This window comes from Astyanax mexicanus, chromosome 7 (assembly GCF_023375975.1).
Source record: "Astyanax mexicanus isolate ESR-SI-001 chromosome 7, AstMex3_surface, whole genome shotgun sequence".
Classification (NCBI taxonomy): domain Eukaryota; kingdom Metazoa; phylum Chordata; class Actinopteri; order Characiformes; family Acestrorhamphidae; genus Astyanax; species Astyanax mexicanus.
In genome coordinates, this window is record NC_064414.1 from 5,102,667 (window position 1) to 5,116,367 (window position 13,701).

At 37.7% G+C, this 13,701-nt stretch overlaps 1 non-coding gene across 1 annotated transcript; it reads right to left on the bottom strand.

The window, feature by feature from the left end:
- Window positions 1–1,880: 1,880 nt before the first annotated feature.
- On the bottom strand, window positions 1,881–1,951 carry trnag-gcc (transfer RNA glycine (anticodon GCC)). The gene has a single exon. It is a non-coding gene; the product is annotated as a tRNA-Gly (tRNA).
- Between the last annotated feature and the right edge of the window lie 11,750 nt (window positions 1,952–13,701).

A 13,701-nucleotide genomic window follows, 5' to 3' on the forward strand; every position in this document is an offset into this window, starting at 1 on the left:
TTAATGTATGAGCCGTGCTGCTGAAACTCTCACGGTTGCTTCAAGCTGATTTAAGTTTACTGTTCCTGTAGAATTTGCCTTCTGTCAGATCAGATTTACGCTGAGTGTATCTGATAACATTAATGTAGCTGAGAGACTTCATTTCATACTCCACAGAAGCATGAAGAAACAGAGGGGCAGGAAATGAAGCCGCAGAGGAATAGAGGTAATAGCTGAGGAAGAAATGACTTATTCCCACAGAGGGACGAACGCGGTTCAGCAGTGTGTTACGGGCTTCAGGTAATTTGTAGGGTGGAAGTGTGTTATTTCAAAGCTTGTCCGTTTACTAAAGAAAACACAGGAATTCAGACTGAGGAGAATTCTAAATCCGGCAGAGACAGAAAAACAAACACAACACAGCAAAAAACTGTAGATTTCTGCGGATAATTGGAAGCTAAATTGTTAGTGTTTTATTTTAAACTTTTTATTTTAAAATTTTAGTTTATAATCCCCTTAACACCGCCTGTAACTGTTTTATTTATTTATTTTTTTAATCAAGCAATTATCTGTTTTACCTTTTAGCCATTTTAAATATTTCTTTTATTTTATTACTTGTTTTTAACTTTTTATTTAATTTATTATGTCCTTTTATTTATTCTATCTTCTGTTTTACCTTTTATTTTATTTCCATCACTAACTTTCTTTATAACCTTGGTGTTATTTTAGCTACTTCTTAATGTTAGTCCTCTATTTCTTTATTTGTGCTTATTTTATTATTTTAATTATTCATTTATTTATTTATTTTATTGCTCCACATTTTAGCTTGTCCACTTATGCTTTTATTTTATTTTTAATGTATTTCTTCTTATTTGAATAAAATGAATAAAATGCTGTGTGTGTTTGAGACTTTTTCTTGTCTATGTACAATAACAATGCATATCAAATTGAGAAGGAGATTTTTATGGAGTTATTTTGTGCCAAACATTCTAAAAAATATATATAAAATCAAAATAAAAAAATGCAGATTATATACATATAGAAGAAAAAAAATGCAACAAAAGCAAATGAGCGATTGCAGAAGTAAAAATCCACAAAAAAAACACACACAAATAATAAAAGTACAATTATTAAAAAAAAACTTCAAAGAACAATAATTTGTATCTATATATTGATACATTTGACATACAACTCTGGAAAGAAATATATCAAAGTTGGGTGGTCACAAGCCCTTAAACCAAGATTTTGCACAAGGAGTAAAGGCATAAAGTTACTCAAAAGCAGTGTGTAAGACTGGTGAAGGAGAACATGCCAAGATGCATGAAAACTGTGATTAAAAACCAGGGTTATTCCACCAAATATTGATTTCTTTGTATTGTTTTAGGTCTGAAAGCTCTGCATCTTTTTTTTTGTTGTTTCAGCCTTTTCTCATTTTCTGCAAATAAATGCTCTAAATGAGAATATTTTTATTTGGAATTTGGAAGAAATGTTGTTCATAGTTTATAGAATAAAACAACAATGTTAATTTTGCTCAAAAATATGCCTATAAATAGCAAAATAAATAGCAAAATCGTAATTTGCTGATTTTATTTGTTTTCTGTAAAACCATGGGAACACAAAATAAACTTCATATATTTTACTGTGGAAGCTTTTTAAAATACTTTCAAGTGTTTAAACATAGTGTGACTGGTGAAGTAGCTTAATACTGTCTGAATGAATACTGTGGCTGCTTACTCTTACCTTTCTTTTGAGGTCTTTAATATTAATCTATAATATAGAAAATACATTAAATAAAGTAAAAACATTGAATAAGAAGGTGCGTTTAAACTTTTTACTGGTACTATGTGTCTAAATTAAACTTATAAAATAGAAAAATAAATGAATAAAGGGGAAAAGATATGCTGTGCATTGGCCGGGAATCGAACCCGGGCCTCCCGCGTGGCAGGCGAGAATTCTACCACTGAACCACCAATGCTGAGCTGAAAACTGGATCGTACGCTCGTCCTTTTGACATTAAGGTGAACAATAAAGCAGAAATAGACGAAAATAGCTGTTTTTATGCGTTCCTTTACTCATAACAGCCTGTTCTCAGCAGCAGGGACGCGTTTATCTGCTTTATATTATCCCCCCAGCGCTGAGAAAGAAGCGCTGCGGGGTTTTGAGCCTCATTTCTATCCGTAGCTCCTATAGGTTAGCTGGCTAAGCTAAGCTAACTAGCTAACAAGCTAACACGAGCGTTAGCAGTCACATGCAGTCATGCAGTCAGTTCCCGCTGTTACGGTGATTTAGCTAAAGCAGGACACATGTATTAACCTAGCCTAACTAGTTAGCTACACAGCTAACTAGTTGTCAAGTAATTCTGCGTGTTTTTATTACAAAAACAGCCGCCTGTGTTCATGCTCAGCGCCAAACATCCACAAGACTACAATTAACTTCCGCAACACTACAGTAGAATGGCTGAGAAGCTATTGTAAGTCACTCGCACAGCTTGCTGGGAGTTGTAGTTTTTAGCTTTTACAGTCTTTAATACTTACATATTATACATATAACACAAATCACTCTCACATTAGGAAATTTCACCAGCTATATTCTCACCAGTTTCAGTCCAGTTCCAGAATAAGCCATTTAAGGGCTCTGAAACTTTTATTAAAATAAGATATTGCTAGCCACACCATGTAGCTGCAGAGTAAATAAACTTAATTATCATGTTAGCGTTAGCTTGCGCTAAATGGCAAAACAAGACAAGCTAGTTCATGCTTGACTACGATAGAATCATAAAACTCATTATTTTTAAATATTTACATCTGCCTTATCTGCTGACTTGCCACAAACTGTAGGAAGTATAGATAGTATAGATCCTTCAGTCGAAAACTGCTGGCTAATCCTGATGGCTGTGTAGCCTACTGTCTGAGGTTCTCAACAAAATGACTGAAATGACCAAGGTTGCCAGATATCCCAACCTATTCAGCCCAAAGTCAGTCAAATACCCAACCTTCAGAAGCTTAAACTAGCCCAAAATATACGTCTGTATTTTGTTTATAAGGGATTTATTATTAATATTGCTATTTTATTGCTATTAAACTCATTAATAATATTGAAGCATTAGTGTTGTATTAGTTTTTTTTTATAACAGTGTTATATATATCCCAGTCAAGAGCATTTAATAGCAACATAATTAGCAACAACAAAAAAAAGAACTGACTCTTATTACTCACTTCTGTTCCCTCCTGAATGCTCTTCTCTCTGGTATAATTTTTTTTTTATCATCACCTGGTGATTTCTGGTTACATTGTAAAAAAAAATGCATCCCGCAACCCCTAAATTTTCACCCACAAGTGGATTTTCAAACAAGCCCGATGTACTGTATTTTCAAACACCGGTGTGTGGATGAGTGTTGAGCGTAAATAGTAAAGTGTTGTTGGTTTTTTAGCAAGACGCTATATTGAACTTCATTCATTCAAAGTATTCTTGATATTCCAGACCTCAACTTGACCTCCACTATTCCTGTTAACTGCATGTAATTTCTTAAAAAGGCCTAGATTAAGATCTGAGGAAACAGTTACCTCTATGTGTTTTATTCTCCTCTTAGCTATCTTCTTTATTACTGTGAATCCAGGATACATAAGAAGTGTTACCATTACAGAATATTCTGTAGTATTTTGATATACTTCATCCATGCCCTCCTCAAGCTACAAAGCATGGTAGATAAGGCTCTGGTGGATAAAGGCTTGGTGCACAGCAAATTAATGATATCTTCTTAAATCTACTTTATATCAATTCCTCATTAGAAGATAGCTGTATGAATGTTTTAATATTATTCAACATATTCCTAGATACCTTTTTTCCACTTGTTTCATGCTATTTTCTCTAGAGAAATCTTGTTCCTGGCAATTGCTTGGCATTGTTTCAGGCAGTATTTCATTAAGAAATGATCTCCCAATAGAATAAGACCCTTTTTCCCGAATAAATTGGCTTACAGACTTAGACAGGTCTTATAATATTATTTTTATATTTGAAATATTAGACATTCAAGCTAAAATTAAGGTGAGATTTAAGAAGTGCGCAACATTTGCTGCAATGTTCCACTGTTTACACCATTACTAAAACATGTGATAGTCTCAGGAAAGCAAAACACCTGATGGGCACAGAGCTTCTGCTATTTTAATAGAATTCAGTGCACAAAATAGAACAACGCTCTTTTGAACTTTCCTCACTGTGATAAACAACAGGCGCCTTGTGTCTCCTCTCTCGCACACTCAGGAACGCGCACTCGCGAATATTACACACACATAAACACACACTTGTTCCGTATCCGGAGACAGCCATTGTTTACAGCTTGTGGAGGTTAATTATGCGTTTTATGGGGCATTTACAGGTCCAGGCGAAAGATGCCACAGTGTCCCTCTGCCCTCCCGAAGGACTTGTCAGGGGACATAAACCACTCTTGCTCCAAACACCGGCCTGAATTTGTTCTAAATGCTACACACAAACACGCGCACAGCACTCAGCCTTGCTTTTATGACCACTGTGGCTATTGTCCAGAAATATGAATTAGCCATTGGTGGTCTACCTCACCTGACCCAGCTCTCGTAGTCTGAACACAATAAAGCCCACTCACTGTGAACCACTTCCACCTACCCTACCTACATCATTCCCTGAAGCCTCTGTTATATACTTTACTAAGAGATCAGATTGATAACTGAAGGGATAGCGATAATCAATACTGTTAATATAAGTAATGCATACATCAATCAGCCATAACTATGGAAACTACAGAGAGGTGAATTGTGAATTGCATTGAGTTGCGTTGGTCCCACCTGACCTCACAACTCACAGGATTGCTATGATTAGTCTCAGACACCTTTCAATGTCTACTAGAGTCCATACCTCAGTGGATCAGAGCTGTTCTGGTGCCTTGATGGAGGTCAGTGCAAGTCGAAAGCTTCCAGACTTATGTCTTTTGCTCTCAAACAATGTCGGCAATGTGTTTCAGGCACACACATTTCTTTGATGTTGTTCTTTTGATGCTATAAAACAGGGGATGTATTAAATGAAAATGGATCCAGGTACCTTCTGTCCATGTGTGTTTCAGATCCTCAGCTGTATCAGGAGCACTGTGATCCAGAGCTCCCCAGAGGGGCTCCTAAAAAATCTGTTCTTTTTTGTATAACACAGACTTCACTGTCATTCTAGGAAGCACCAGTGCAGAGTGAGTTTCACATAGGAAAGTTCTCACAGGTTCTATAAAGCTGGGCTCAGGAAGCAGTCTGGATCTGTTTCTGTTTTATAGAACATGTGTTGGCCCTTAATGAAGAGTATAGTCAGTGTTTGTGTTATTCAGTTGAAAGCAATGGCTGCATCCTAATCGTGTAGTACACTGCAGATCCTCCAGCCACACTTTTTGAACCAATTATTTTAGGTATGTGCATTGTCATAGGAACCAGGGGGGACCTAATCAGAATTAGGTGGATTTGTCCCCACCAAAAAATAATACCGCAGAAAAAGCAGAAATTGTTTATTTATATATATAAAAACGTTTATTTTGAAAGAGCGCCGAAATCTCCACCCCCGCCAGGAAAAGCACCCTCTCTCTCTATTATTTTAAATATTAGGTGATAACTGATCAGTCATCTGTATGTCATATGTATATAACTCAGACATTGCACACATATGCAAACAGTAAATGTAATGTGGAGTAACATGTTTAGGTTGTAAAGTCACCTTCTTGGTTGGACGTAACTAATAATAAACAGAAGTACAGAAAAAAATACTTTTTTTTTGATTAACTGTAACTTCGCACATTTGGCTAAATGACATATGAGTTAGATTTTAGATGTTGCAACATCTAGAGCTTCTTTAGGCCATAAAAAAAAAAACTTTAAACATGGGATAAAAGTTGCACTTCCATAGGTACACAAGGACATGAAAAACAGATTTTACCATGAATAATGGTGGATAAAATAGTTCTAAGTCACTATAGGGTGGGCTTTAATTCATTTTAGCAATTGTGCCCCCCCTCCCCAAATATCAAACCCGCTCCTAAGCCTGTGGGTAAATGTTTTTTTTTTTTTTTAAATGTCAAGGCATATCAGTGTCTGACATGCCTCAGTCCCCAGAGGGTTAAACTTGAACTTTCATATGTTTGTTCAAATTACGTTGAAAAAAAAAAAAAACCTTGGTTAATCTTTGTCAAACATTGTAAATTTTATCAAACTTGTACCAAATCGTGAGGTCTAAACCGTGAACGAGCGAACCAAGCTGTGACTTTTGTGTACCCTCACAACCCTACTTATAAAACACATCACGTCCAACCCGAGCTGTGTGTGTGTGTGTGTTGGTTTTGCTGCTTATTCAGTCGTGAGGCAGTTATTGTGTTGCGTTCTCGTCTGTTTACATTTGTTTTCTTCAGGGTGTTGGGAGCATGCAGAGATAAAGAGCCTCACTAAAGCTCTGTTCCTCTCTCATTTCCTCATTAATTGAGTTTTCATTTTCTCTCTCTCCTTTCACTCTCTGTGTGTGTGTGCAGGAGTTAATGCAGGAACGAGAGATGATGGCCAGTCGGCCTTTTACCTCAGTTCCAGTATAACTCGAGGTGACTGAGGAGAAGGATAGGCCAGGTGGAGGTGAGAACCTGTGGTCATTAACATGAAATCTGCACAACAGTAAATGACCAGAATAAAATCCAAAATATTTAATATTCAGTACAAGTCAAATGTTTGCACACACACCTTCTCAGGCAATGTTTTTTTTTTTCTTAATTTGTATTATTTCCTACATTGCTATCGCTTTAATGGCAGCTTTGCCCACTTTTGGCTTCATGAGGTAGTAACTTGGAATGGTTATCCAGTAGCCTAGTCCTGAAGGAGTTTCCAGAAGATTCAGAGGATCTGGGCACTTGTTCTCATTCCAAACACAACCCCAACTCATCCCAAACTCACTCTAAACTCATTTCAAACACAACCCAAACTTATCCTGAACTCAACCCAATCCCTCCCCTAATTCATCCCAAAACTCACCCCTAACTCATTCCAAACTCATTCTAAACAAACCCCAAATGAATTCCAAACTCACCCATATCTCACCCTGAACTCATCTTAAACTGATATCAAACTCATCCCAAACTCACCCTAAACTGATCACAAACTCATCCGTAACACATTCCAAACTTACCCTTAACTCATCCCAAACTCACCCCTAACTCACCCTAAACTCATCCTAAATTCACCCAAAACTGATCACAAACTTATCCCTAACACATTTCAAACTTACCCCTAACTCATCCTAAACTCATTCTAAACTCATCCCAAACTGATCCCTAACACATTCCAAATTTTCCCCCAACTCATCCCAAACTCACCCCTAACTCAATCTAAACTCATCCTAAACTTACCCCTATAGCTCACCCCAAACTCACCCCTAACTCACCCCAAACTCATCCTAAACTCACCCCAAACTGATCCCTAACACATTGCAAATTTCCCCCAACTCATCCCAATCTCACCTCTAACCTATCCAAAACTTTTCCCAAACTCATCCTAAACTCATCACAAACCCATCCTAGTCACCCTAAACTCATCCCAAACCCACCTGACACTCATCCTAAACTGATCACAAACTCATCCCAAACTCACCCCTAACTCAGTCTGAACTCATCCCAAACTAATGAACAGTTCTCATGCATAAAACAACACTAAATTAACCACCAACTCACCCAATCAGTCATAGTATTTTATTATTCTGAATGCACTGATATAAACATCAGTATCAATAGCAATACTGTGTCAAAATAAAAGTAACTAATGCAAACAAACAGATTGTGTCAAAATAAAAGTCACTAGTCGATATCAACAATTATGCTTTAAAATGGAACTGATCTCAAGTTAAACATTCAAATTTAGACACAACAAAACTCAACTTGTGTGCACCTCTTTTTTTTAGGTTTTTATTTTGAGTCTGTTTGGCAGGAAATGTTACCTCGCACTAAAAATTGGATGCTGCATAAATTCTCGCCAGTCAGACCGTTCCATTACAGTTTCTGATTCTTCAGGACATAATAAAACACTTACCTGGTGTGAAGAGATGTTTCTCACACTTCTTCAGAAACAGATGGTTAGGATCAGCTCCACTGTAAACTCAATTTTCAGCTCGGTATCATCTGCGTAGCACGCTTAATTGCGCAGTTTGATATTTATTTTACTGCATTAAACCTGGGTGGGATGGGCTGGGAGGGGTTTGAGTGAATCAGGGGATATTTTATCACCCCACATTACAATAAAACGAAGAAGTAGTACGACAGGATCTGTAGCTCACGCTGCTGTATAGCGATTCACTCAATTTGAAGCTCCCATTACTCATCCGCACATGTTCATGCGTGTTCACGCTGCTTAGCCCCCCCACCCCCCCACCACCATCTATATGTCTCTCCCTTCTTTTCTTTTTTATCTTTCTCTCTCCGCTCATCCCCAGACACTCATACTTCAGAACATCTTCAAAGCTCCATCTGTAATTTTTGACCTCTTGTAAAAGGCGAAAAAAAAATGTGTCACTTTATTTACTTTGATTTCTGCAGTTACATCTGGAGCTTATTGATGTGGAGGAGTTTACAGGAAAAGACTATACGCAACATATGTCAGGAAACTCAAGATACATTCGAAAAGTTGGTTTAAATCTTGTTCATTTTGCTAAATGACATCTGAGTTGGATTTTAGATGTCGCAACGTTCAGAGCTTCAAACTGTGGGATAAAAGTTAGGTTTCCATAGGTACACAAGAAGGCCAATAACAGGAGGACATGAGAAACAGATTGTATCATGATGAACGATGGTGGGAAAGATAGTTCTCGTGCAAAAACACCCCTGAGTTTAACTTCCAGTTTTCCATTAAACAAAACACTAACTTTTGTTTCCAATATGAGACTGAATCAGTCTAAGTTTTTACTGAAGAGTTTTTATAAACTGTGCTTTTTTTAGCCATTTCTAGTATCAGATATTAGACATTTATCAGAGCTGGTTAATGGAGAGCCTATGCAATTCCTATCTCCACCGTTATATCAGAAAATGAGTGCAAACCTCTAGAGGGCAACCAGGAGTGGAGCTAATCAGGTTGAATGAAGCCAATCGATTAAAAAATATAGTTAAAAATAGTATCTAACCACTTGGCCAGAGTTCTTGAACAAAAATAAATAAATAAATAAATCTTCCTTAGTGGTTGTTGTGCTGTTGCTAAGTGGTAGCTGGATGGTTGTAATAGTGTTGCTAGGTGGTTGTGGTTGCTATGATATCCCAAGTGATTGCTGTGGTGTTGCTTAGTGGTTGGTTACTAGTCTTACTAGTGTATTTATATTATTGTGGCATTAGATGAGCACATTCTTTTACTTTTGCACCCCATTCATGTATATGGTGAAAAGAATATATGTAAGAATCCGTAACTACATGAAAACAATACATCTGATCAAAAAGCTGTATCTATGCAAATCAAAATGTGTTGGTGTTCCAAAAGCCGGGAGATGCGTTTGCATTGCAATGTTCAACATGTTCAGCTTTATCGAATAGAAATGGAGTTTCTGTTTTTGTTTATAAGCGTTTGTGTTCTCTAATACTCAGCTCAGTTTCTCTCGGTTTCTCTCGGGTTTCACTGTTTGTCGTGCGTCAGCTGGTCCTCACAGATTAGTGATTGCCCACAGGCCGTGGTTCAGCGTGCCCGGCGGTGATAAGGCACTGATAAATACTGTATTTCATCTGCCCTTGTCCTTGTGGTCAACAGTCGTAACTCCCCACCCCTATAATTCTCAATCTCATTCTCTCTCTCTCTCTGTCTCTCTCTCTCTCTCTCTCTTTCTCTCTCTGTTCCTCTCAGTTTGTCACGGTCTCTGTTTTTCTCTCTTGCTCAGCACTAGATGAGATGAAAGATCAGATCAGGAGAACAGATGCAGATTTGATTTAGATTTAAGCTTTAGAAGTAGCTATAAAGATAACACTGAGATCTGAGATGTGTTGCAGATTATTCTTCAGCTTGTTGAAACAATCAGAGATTCTGTGTGGACAGTACATATTCTAAGATTCTTCATAAGTAGTTTAGTGTTTTGTAGCAAAAAAAATAAAAAATAAGCACATTTTTCCATGTTTCTCATTTGTTAGCATCGAATAGCCAGATGTGTGGGTAGTAGGGGGTGCTTGCTGTGGGGACTGCAGCTTCCCAAATTTCTTAAATTTAGAATTATTTAACTGCAGCAGAAGAAAATGGTACAATATTGCTATTTTCCAGTGAAACAAAAAATTATATTTTGTCTGTTTTTTATCATTTGAAGTAAGTAGCTCATCTGTACAATGTGCAAATAATTCTCAAACCCACAAAATGTGCAAAAATTGCTTGGAATAATATGTTATTTTACACAACAGTAAGAACTAGTGCTGCCAAGCAAATACAATTCGTATTATTTCAAACGGATACTATACCAGTATGTAATAGTGGTGCTTGTTGTGGGAATTATTTAACTGCAGCAGAAGAAAATGGTCCAATATTGCTATTTTCCAGTAAAACAAAAAAAAATAATTTTTGTCTGTTTTTATTGGTTTTCATAATCTGAAGTATGTAGCTTGTCTGTACAATGTGCAAATAATTACCAAACCAAATAAATGCTCTAAAATCTTTTTAAATAATATGTTTTTTTTTTACATAATTGTAAGAACTAGTGCTGTCAAGCAAATAAAATTTGTATTATTTCAGAAGGATACTATACCAGTATGTAATGCGGTGCTTGCTGTGGGTACTTCAGCTTCCCAAATTTCCAAAATTTAGAATTATTTAACTGCAGCAGCAGAAAATGAGTCAATATTGCTATTCTCAAGTAAAACAAAACATTCATTTGTGTCTGTTTTTATTGTTTTTCATAATTTGAAGTATGTAGCATGTCTGTACAATGTGCAAATAATTCTCAAACCAAAAAATGCACTAAAATTGCTTGCCATAATATGTTATTTTATACGAAGGTAAGAACTAGTGCTGTCAAGAAAGTAAAAATCATATTCTTTCAGAGGGACACTATTACTATTTTAATATAACAATATAGTTATTATGGCTTTTAGAAAAATGTGTTTTGGGGAGGGGGGAGGGGGTAGTGCACTATAGAACTCTGTAGTTTCGCTTTTCTTTATGTTATTTTTACTTTTATACTTTAAGTAGTTTTGAAAGCAATACTTTGTACACTTTTACTTAAAGAGTAAAAAGTTTGAGTTGATACTTCAACTTCCACAGAAGTATTTCAAACTGTAGTATCAGTACTTCTACCTACAGAGTAATGAATGTGAATACTTTCAACACCTTTGTTGGTGGTGCGTCACCAATTGCCCCTAATGAAGAAACTGCCCCTGAATTACACATATATAAAGTTTTGTTCTATTCCTTTTTGTCCGTTTTGTCAATACGTGTTTTATAAGTCTGTCAAGTATGGAGGCAGCAGACGTTCCTCCTCCCCTCTGATTCACATGTCTGGATGATACTGCAGAGTTATTAAGCGAGACATGACTCATCATTATAAATCATCTGCTTAATATTTGTCTAATGTTCACACACAACGTCATAAAGCTGATGAGGCCACAACCTCACAATGAGTGTCTGAACACACCTTGCCTTGCACAGGGGTGATCGATCGTGAAGCACCATGTTTCTGATGCCATTTAGTGGGAGGAATTAATCAATGCTGTATCTAATGTTTTAATGCATTGTATTTATTTTCACGGGGCGGGAAAGTGTGCAGCTCGGTGAGGAGATAACGGAGATTTATGACGGCTGAGAAAAATATGTCTAGGAGATGTGGCAGACTTTACACTCACAAGAACTTTAAATGCTTTGGGTGCAGAATTACACCGGAATTTCCAGACCAAATCAAGGCCTGTGTGTTTGTTATATTGTATACAGTACTGTACATGTAGTACGTTTAGTTTTGGTTTCACCCTGCAGACTGGTGTAGAATGGTTCAGCAAGTTGTCTTTCCAGGTGTTGTGTCCAATTCTGGCCCCTGCTAGAAACCAACTCCCTTCCAGTGTATCCATCATATCATGAAGCAGATTGAGTGTAACAGATTCCCTTCAGATTTCTTTCATTTCTGTTTATAAAGACGTATTCTACATCTGCTAACCTACCAGGACATGGCCATGGTCCACCCAAACTGACAGATTGGAAGCAGCCAAGAGGCCAATGGTCACTCTGGAGGAGCTGCAGAGATCCACAGCTCAGGTGGGAGAATCTGTATAGGACAGGACAACTATCATAAGAAACATGGTGGTGGCAGCATCATGCTGTGGGGATGTTTTTCTTCGGTAGGGACAGGGAAGTTGGTCAGAGTTGATGGAAAGATGGATGGAGATAAATACAGAACAATCCTGGAAGAAAACCTGGTGAAGGCTGCAAAACACTTGGGACTGGGAAGGAGATTCACCTTCCAGCAAGACGATGACCCTAAACGTACAGCCAGAGCTAGAGTGGAATGGTTTAAATCAAATAATATTCATGTGTTGTAATGGCCCGGTCTTAAATTCTATTGAGCAAGACATAAAAACCGGCTGGCTGAGCTTGAGCTGTTTTATAAAGAAGAATGGGGCAGCAATTTCAGTCTCAGAAATCAATATTTGGTGAAATAAGCCTGTTTTTTAATCACAGTTTTTTTTAATGCATCTTGGCATGTTCTCCTCCACCAGTCTTACACACTGTTTTTGGATAACTTTATGCTGCTTTACTCCTGGTGCAAGCAGAGAATTCAAGCAGTTTTGCTTTTTTTGATGGCTTGTGATCATCAGTCTTTCTCTTGATTTTATTCCAGAAGTTTTCAATTTGGTAAAATAAAAAAATAAAAATCTATATATTTTTCCAGAGCTGTATACTTGCTTCAGCTGAATTTCTTATGCTTGTGGAGGCAGCTGTAGCATAATCAGAAAGGTAGATATGAATCTGAACTTTATGTAACCCCTTCCCTGCTTTTGCTAGGGACCCCTTGAATGTCTCCCTTTCAAGACGGCAGCTCTGCAGCGTTTCACAGGTGAACTCTGGCTTTTTAGATATAAGCTCCCCTCTCTGTTCCTCAGCCGGGCTGGACCGGGCTGAACCAGGCACATTCGGCCTTTACATTAAAAAGCTGAGTGACTATTGAGAGATAAGGGGGATGACAGCAGTGGTTTGAAGTGTGGTGTCCCGAGCACCTGCTGTCTGTGCTGGGTAATCACAGCCCTGGCCCTGGCCCCTGTCCTTCTGACCAACTAGCTTCACTCACAGCAATCTCAGCTGTACAAACACACACACACACAGATGCACACACACACGTCTTCACAGCCAACCCAAAGAGATAGAGCTTCCATCTTTCTCCAGGCCTGTGGCCCAGAGTGCACGAGTGTTCCCCAGTCAGAATCAGTATATGGATTATTTATCACAGCTTCTGCATCTAACCTGTTTTATGTTTATGCTGGATTGAGATACACAGTTTACATACACTATGAGAAAGAGAGAGAGAGAGAGAGAGAGATAGAGGGAGAGAGAGAGAGAGGGAGAGAGAATTGTACCATTACTGATTGTAGAAACTTCACTCTAGATCTCGAGCAGCTTGGACTGTGTGACTGTGTGTCTCTCCACTCTTCCTCCAGACTCTGCTCCCTTGATTTACAAAAAAAAGAAATTAATAATTAATAATTCTCTGATGATCAGTGATGGTTTGGAGAGGCATGTCATCTGCTGGTGT